The sequence below is a fragment of the Fragaria vesca genome, unplaced genomic scaffold, assembly GCF_000184155.1.
Source record: "Fragaria vesca subsp. vesca unplaced genomic scaffold, FraVesHawaii_1.0 scf0513155, whole genome shotgun sequence".
Classification (NCBI taxonomy): Eukaryota; Viridiplantae; Streptophyta; class Magnoliopsida; order Rosales; family Rosaceae; genus Fragaria; species Fragaria vesca.
In genome coordinates this window covers 1114703-1122629 of record NW_004443447.1, presented here as the reverse complement: position 1 = coordinate 1122629, position 7927 = coordinate 1114703, and the positions used below count along the sequence as shown (strand labels likewise).

General features: G+C 39.6%; 1 pseudogene; it reads right to left on the bottom strand.

Annotated features, from left to right (window-relative positions):
• Nucleotides 1–970: 970 nt before the first annotated feature.
• On the bottom strand, nt 971–4404 carry LOC101300211 (annotated as a pseudogene).
• Nucleotides 4405–7927: the final 3523 nt, after the last annotated feature.

Genomic DNA, 7927 nt, shown 5'->3' with positions numbered 1-7927 from the left:
CAATTATAGCTAAGAAAACAAATCAGAATATTTCAATAAGCACTCAGAAAGAATGGCACATATAAAGGCTCAAAAGCTCACATTAGGGTTCATATGAGTCAAAATTTGACTTAACATGCTCATTTCTGTACCAAAGTTTCAAAACCACATCCACTACATTTCATAGATTTCCATTCATTGCAATTAACTTCAGAATATCAGTTGGAAATCATTTCAATCTTGTGATCTTTCTTTATAAATTTAGAGAATTAAGCTCATCACAGACAGTTAAGGGCTCCTAAGACTCAAAAATAAAACAAAAGACTCAAAAGCAACAAAAACTGTTTTTGGATTTCTCAATTTTTTCGAATAAAAATTCAACAAACATGTAAATCCCTCCCCCACACTCAAACTCTACATTGCCCTCAATGTTCACAAAATAATGTGTAGAATCAAAGTATGGAGTAGGAACTCACGACACAACAATCAACAAACAAAACAAGTAAAAACAAAATGTAAAAGAGAAGAAGGGAGGGAAAACAAATTTGCGTTGATGGCTCCTCCACATCTTCGGTTGAGTTGGGTTGCCTTCCAATTAGTGCCTCGTTTAAAGTCCATGAGCCAGACGATTGTACCACACATTAGTTCTGTGTGAATGGTTCTTGAAGGGGTACTTCCTCCACATTGTATTCCTTGAAAGCCTCGTAGTATGGCTTCAACCGATGTCCATTCACCTTGAATTCTTCTCCAGTTTTTTCACTCTAAATCTGCACAGCACCATGTGTAAAAACATAAGTACCTATGAAAAGACCAATCCATCTAGAACGTAACTTACAGGGAAAAAGTTTAAGTCTAGAATGAAACAACAACACTTTCTAGCCAACACAAAAGATTTGCCATGGATCATTTTATCATGGTAAGCTTTAGTCCTCTGTTTGTAGATCCATGCATTGTCGTAGGCATCATTTCTGATCTCCTCAAGTTCATTCAATTAGAGCTTCCTATGTAGGCCGGCATCATCTAGGTTCATGTTGAAATTCTTTACTGCCCACCATGCTCTATGTTCAAGCTCCACTGGAAGGTGACATGCCTTCCCATAGACCAGCTGAAATGGAGATGTTCCAATTGGGGTCTTGTATGCTGTGCGGTAAGCCCACAATGCATCGTTCAGTTTTTGGCTCCAATCGTTCTGTGTTGGGCCCACAGTCTTCTCCAAAATTCTCTTTATCTCGCGGTTAGAGATCTCTGCTTGTCCACTCGTCTGCGGATGGTAAGGTGTAGAAACCTTATGCGTCACATTGTACTTCTTCAATAGAGCCTCAATTGATTTGTTACAGAAATGTGATCCTCCATCGCTTATGATAACTCGTGGCATTCCAAACCTGCAAAAGATGTGAGAGCGAAGGAAATCTGCAACAACTTTGGAATCATTAGTTTTGGTGGCTATCGCTTCCACCCATTTCGAAACATTGTCAACTGCCACAAGAATATACAAATAACCATTGGATGAAGGAAAATGTCCCATAAAATCAATACCCCACACATCAAAAATTTCCACAGTTATAATATGGTGTAAAGGCATTTGATCTTTAGGTCCTAGGTTTCCTAATCTCTGACACCTATCACAAGTCTTGCAAAACAAATAGGCATCTTTAAAAATTGTAGGCCAAAAGAAATCTGCATCCAACACTTTAAGGGTAGTTCTACGAGATCAAAAATGACCTCCACAAACCTCAGAATGGCAAAAGGCAAGAATAGATTGATGTTCAGTTTCAAGGACACACCTCCTAATTATTTGATCTTGACAATGTTTCCACAAATAAGGATCATCCCAAATGTAATGCCTAGCCAATTTATTAAGTTTTTCTTTATGAGAACGAGGTAAAGTGTCTGGAAAAGTCTTAGACACAAGATAATTCACAATATCAGCATACCAAGGTTCACTTACCTCACTTCCAAAGAGCTGTTCATCTGGAAACGTCTCACACAAGGGCAAGGCGTCCTCTTCGCGTACTAATCTGCTCAAATGGTCAGCAACCACGTTGTCACTCCCCTTCTTGTCTTTAATTTCAATGTCGAATTCTTGGAGTAACAACATCCATCGAATAAGCCTTGGCTTCGCCTCTTTCTTTGTAAACAAGTACCCCAATGCTGCATGATAAATATAAACAATTACTTTAGATTGAAGCAAATAAGAACATAATTTATCTAAAGCAAATACAACAACAAGAAACTCTTTTTCAGTGGTAAAGTAATTCAATTGTGCATCATTGAGCATTCTTAGGCATAGTAAATGGCATAGGGCTTCTTGTCCTTCCTCTGCCTTAGTACGGCTCCAACAGCATAGTCGGATGCGTCACACATCAACTCAAAGGGTTCATCCCAATTTAGGGGTAGCATCACTAGTGCTGTTGTCAACAATTCCTTCAACTTCTCAAATGCCGTCTTGCATTCGTCATCAAAATCAAAGGCTACCTCTTTTTGAAGGAGGCGAGTTAGGGGTCTGGCTATCTTGGAAAAGTCCTTGATAAACCTGTGATAAAAACCTGCATGGCCAAGAAACGAACGTATCTCCCTCATAGTTATGGGGTATGGTAAGTAACGAATAAGATCAATCTTGGCCTTATCATCTTCAATTCCCCTAGCAGATATGATATGTCCCAGAACAATTCCTTGTGTCACCATGAAATGACATGTTTCCCAATTCGAAACTAGATTAGTTTCAACACACCTTTTCAAAATGAGTTCTAAATTTCTCAAACATGAATCAAAGTCCTTACCAAAGACACTAAAGTCATCCATAAAGACTTCAATTATATTTTCGATATAATCAGAGAAAATAGACATCATGCAACGTTGAAATGTACCTGGTGCAATGCACAAACCGAAGGGCATGCACCTATAGGCAAAAGTGCCAAAGGGACATGTGAACGTAGTCTTCTCTTGGTCTTCTTGGGCTATGCAAATCTGGTTGTAGCCACTGTATCCATCCAAGAAATAGTAGAACTCATGACCAGCTAACCTCTCAAGCATTTGATCAATGAATGGTAGGGGGAAATATTGGTCCTTCCTTGTGGTGGCGTTGAGCTTCCTATAGTCAATGCAAACTCTATGTCCAGTCACAACTCGTTAGGGCACTAGCTCATTCTCAGCATTCTTCACAACCGTCACTCCAAATTTCTTTGGAACAACTTGTACAGGAGAGACCCACTTACTATCGGATATGGGGTAGATCACTCCACAATCCAGCAAGTTGATGATTTCGTCTTGAACCACCTTCATCATTGGTTGGTGTAGACGTCTTTGGGCTTCTCTGGTGGGTTTTGCTCCATCTTCCAGCAGAATTCGATGGACACATGTGGTTGGGCTTATTCCCTTGATGTTTGCTAAACTCCATCCAATGGCAGTCTTGTACTTCTTCACTACCTCCACCAATCTCTTTTCTTGTTCCTCATCTAGTTTGGAGGACACAATTGCAGGCAAAGTCTCATCCTCTCCCAAGTACACATACTTCAAATGATTAGGTAATGCTTTCAAGTCCAACTTGGGTGTCTGCACTACAGATGGTAACAATTTGTTAGTGGAAATGGGAAGAGACAATAGAGGATTAGAACTACTTGGTACGCCTTCAAGAGCGGCGACGGTTTCAAGCACAATGTCATCCCATATTTCCTCTAATTCTGCGTTTGACACATCAGTACCATCAGCATTGTATCCCACTCCTTGAGCAATGTTGTACTCCAACTTATCATCAATCATTGAATTTAGGAGTTTCTGCGCAAGAGAGTCAACGATATCAATAAAATAATATGGTTTAAGCTCAGATAAAGTATACCTCATGGCTTCAAAGATGTTGAAGCCTATAACTTCTCCATCAAACTCCATTGTTAATGCGCCAGCATACATATCAATCTTTGTTCTTGCAGTTCTCATGAAAGGACGCCCTAAAAGTATAAGAGTTGAACTTGAGGGTGAGTCTTCCATATCAATGATGTAAAAATCTGCAGGGAAAATCAAGTGATTAACTTGCACAAGAACGTCCTCCACATACCCCTTAGGGTATTTGTTAGACCTATCTGCCAACTAAATTATGACATTGTCTTTCTTAAGTTCACCTAAGTCCATAGATGCATATAAGCTATATGGCATAACATTAAGGGATGCACCTAGGTCAAGCATGACATTTTCAAAAGTAGTATCACCAATTACACAAGGGATAGAAAAACTCTCTGGATCCTTTAGCTTGGGTGGTAACTTTCTTTGGAGAACTGCAGAAACAGTCTCACTCAGCTTCACAACTTCTTTTTCACGTGTTTGCCTCCTTGTTGTGCACAACTCCTTCAAAAATTTTGCATAGTTGGGAACTTGAGTAATGCAGTCAATCAAGGGAATATTTACTTGCACTTTCTTAAAAACCTCCAACATGGCTTCATCAGATTCTTCTTCTTTGATTTTTGAAACCTGCTTGGAAATGGCACACGCGCATAGGGAGGATTAGTAATAACTGAACTTTGAAAGTTAGTATCATTACCTTTGTGCGGTTTAGTTGGTTGGGGCAGTTTTGCTTCAACTCTGGAAGTGGCAGGACCTGCCTCCAAATCATTCTTGGAAATTTCAATTTCCTCCTCCTCTTCTTGAACAACTTGGGCCTTCTTTTGGACTTTCTTTGGGACCTCATTGAACACGCGTCCACTCCTTGTTGCCACTATTTTTGCAGACTCAAAATTTGGAATTGGAACAGTGCTTGGCGGAAGTTTTCCACTTTCAGAAATTTTTCCCATGAAATCCACTATTTTCCCCACTTGGTTCTTGAGCTCAGCTATATCCTTCGTATTATTTGTTTTACCTTGCACAAGAGCTTAAGTAGAATTTGTTAAATTTTGCTGCCCTTGAAAAAGGGCTTCAAGCATCTTATCATATGAAGGAGTAGCATTATTAGAATTTGAAGCAAAATTTTGAGGAACCTGGGGTTTCTGAAAGAAGCCTTGTGGATGCTGAAATTGACCTCCAGAATATTGTGGTGGATTAAGTGCATTCTCCGTATTGCTCCATCAGAAATTTGGATGATCCCTTAGACTAGGATTGTAGGTATTGGAAAAGGGATTGTACCTTTGTTTTCCCATAGCATTGAGAGTCTCCCATCCACCATTTTCAGACAGTTGAGGGCACTGATCAGTATGATGCCCTTGACTTGAGCACACCCCACAAGCTTTCACTTCTTGGCTTTTTCCAAGCATAAGATGAGATAATAATGTATCAATTTTACTTTCCAGTGTGGTGCTTGATTTTACTTCATTCACCATTCGAGAAGAAGCCAATGCACCAGCATATTGCTGGTCATTTAGGGCACGATTGTCTAGCAATGCCCATGCTTCTCTTGGTGTTTTGTTAAGGAAGGACCCTCCAGATGCAGCATCCAACAACTGGCGCTCCAAAGATGAAAGTCCTTCATAAAAGTACTGCAGAAGGTTATTCTCTTTAAATCCATGGGAGGGGCAAGCTGCAACAAGGGCCTTCAATCGTTCATAATAAGGACAGAATGTTTCCTCTAGTCCTTGCTGAATTCCGGTGATTTGCTTCCTCATCACCGTGATCTTTGACGTTGGGAAGTACTTGGTCAGGAACTCACTCATCATCTTTTCCCATGAATCTATATGTCCAGTAGGTAGGTCAATGAGCCATGACTTGGCCCGGTCTTCCAGTGAGAACGGAAATGCCTTCAGCTTCAGAATGTTAATATCTGCATTTCTAGGGCACATGCTCACACAAACAAACTGAAAAGACTTCAGATGCTTGTTGGGATCTTCATTGCTGAGCCCATGGAATTTTGGAATTTGGTGCAGAAGTCCACTCTTCAACTCGAATTCTCCTTCCTTAGTGGCTGCCGGTTCAGGATAAGTGATACATGAAGGTGCATTACCTCCGGCTCCTAGTACAACCAAATTCGATAATTGTCTAATAGTCTGCTGTTCCATTGGTGGAATGTCTTCCTTAGAATCTGAAGGTTGTGATGAGACAATGGACTTTGTGTGTTCTTCTTCCTCTGCTTCCGATTATGCTTCACTCTCAAACTCTAGCTGTCTGAATGTGTTGGGGATTTGAACAGGAAGATCAAGAATCTAGGAAGGTTCTCCTTGCTTAATGCGCTGTAACCGCTCCTTCAAGTTAGTTAAAATCTCATCGGTTAATCCAGGAATACGAATTCCCTCATCGAACATTCATAACCCTACAAAAATGAAATAACAAAATAAGAAACAAAATAAAAATTAAACATAAACAAAGTAACTAAAATTTTAAAAACGAGCTCAAACATAAAAGGCCTTAGAACTAAGTAAACACTTCACATTTTACAAAGATTCTAAATTACAACAATCTGTTTGAGTTAACAGTTATAAGTTTTATAAATTTTCAAACTCGAATCTTAAGTGGTAAACCAATGATGAATAGGTATGAATGTCTTGATACATATGTTTCCGTGGTTTCAGAAGACTTTAATGGCCAAGCCGAAGTGAAACGGGCTGGTAGGACTTCATTTGTAATGGGCTACGGAGGTTGAAACCCCTTTCGTGCTTACGCACAGTCTATAACCCTTTGAAGTCCAATTTTGGTCCCAGGCGCTTACTCAGACCTAGACACCATCCAAAATGTCCCTTACTCAGTTAGGAAACACTTGTATGTTTGACAGTCGTACAAGAGTTAATAAGATCTGCCTCCAAAAGACCTTTGAAAAGGTACTAATGAAGGGTTTAGGATCCTATTAACTAAAGAACCTTCAGTGGTTTACAAAACAAGATATGTACCTGAAAATAACTAAAACAGATAACAATTAGTCAAATTTAAAGTAGTATAAATATTTAAGCAATTAAGTAACCGAAAACCGTTAGAGACTTATTAAGTCCCCGGCAACGGCGTCAAAAATTGATGCGATCGTTATCGGGCGCGTAATTTAAAAACCCTTTTTTATCAGAATGTAGTATTGGCAAATAAGGTTCGATCAATCCGGGGACCTAAAGGGCGCTCCTACAGTCACAGTTACACTAAAAAATCAGTAACTATAAGTATTTACAAGTATTCGGTTACAAATATACACATGTTACAATAGATAAAAAGGTGGATTTTAAAGGTTTGTTCTACGTTCCCACTAAAACAGAAAATAAAGTATAATATATACAAGTGATCGATTCATTCAACATCGCAAACAGAGATAAATTCGAATTCTACCAAACATCAAGATCTCATCTCATTCTAACAGTCCGATTATCATGCAAGTTTTTAACAAGAGAAACAATCTCGGAACACACGCCTGAAGAGGACATGCATTCCTTTAATTCTACTTACTTTATCACCTAAGCACAGAGAAGTCTAGAACTTAGATTATTTCATGTAAATTGCAGCATTCAATACTAAACAGTACTTGTCCACAATAAACATGAATCATTAAGAATTATAGTGTCACATCCCAACCCGTAAATTTTCACCTTATTTGCTAGCTTGGTTTTAATAAAAATTTTACCGTCTCAGTCAATGAATTTATAGTTTAAAAGGTCCCTAGAGGGGTTTTGAGGGACGATTATTTCGGAGAAATTAATCGTAAGAGAAAATGTGACGACGGTAAAAATGGTAAATTTTAGCTAGTAAAAGGTAATTTTTATTAGGGTATTTTTATTGGGGTGTTAATTTTTGGAGTTGGGTTTATTTAGGTGGGTTAGGACCGGTTGGAAGGATAAGGCCCAACTTTTTTCTCTCTTCATCTTTTTCCTCTCTCTCTCCCGATTCCCTCCCTCTCTCCCTGCTGGAATTTCCAAGCAGCAGTTCGCCGCCGTCCGGCCACCGTAGGCCGCCGCTCCGATCCCGATCGGTTGGCCTCTGACCCAGCTTCCATCCTAGGCCAGTGAGAGCCACCCTAGCACCGCCGTGTGGGAGTAGGCACGCCCGAAATCCCCGACTG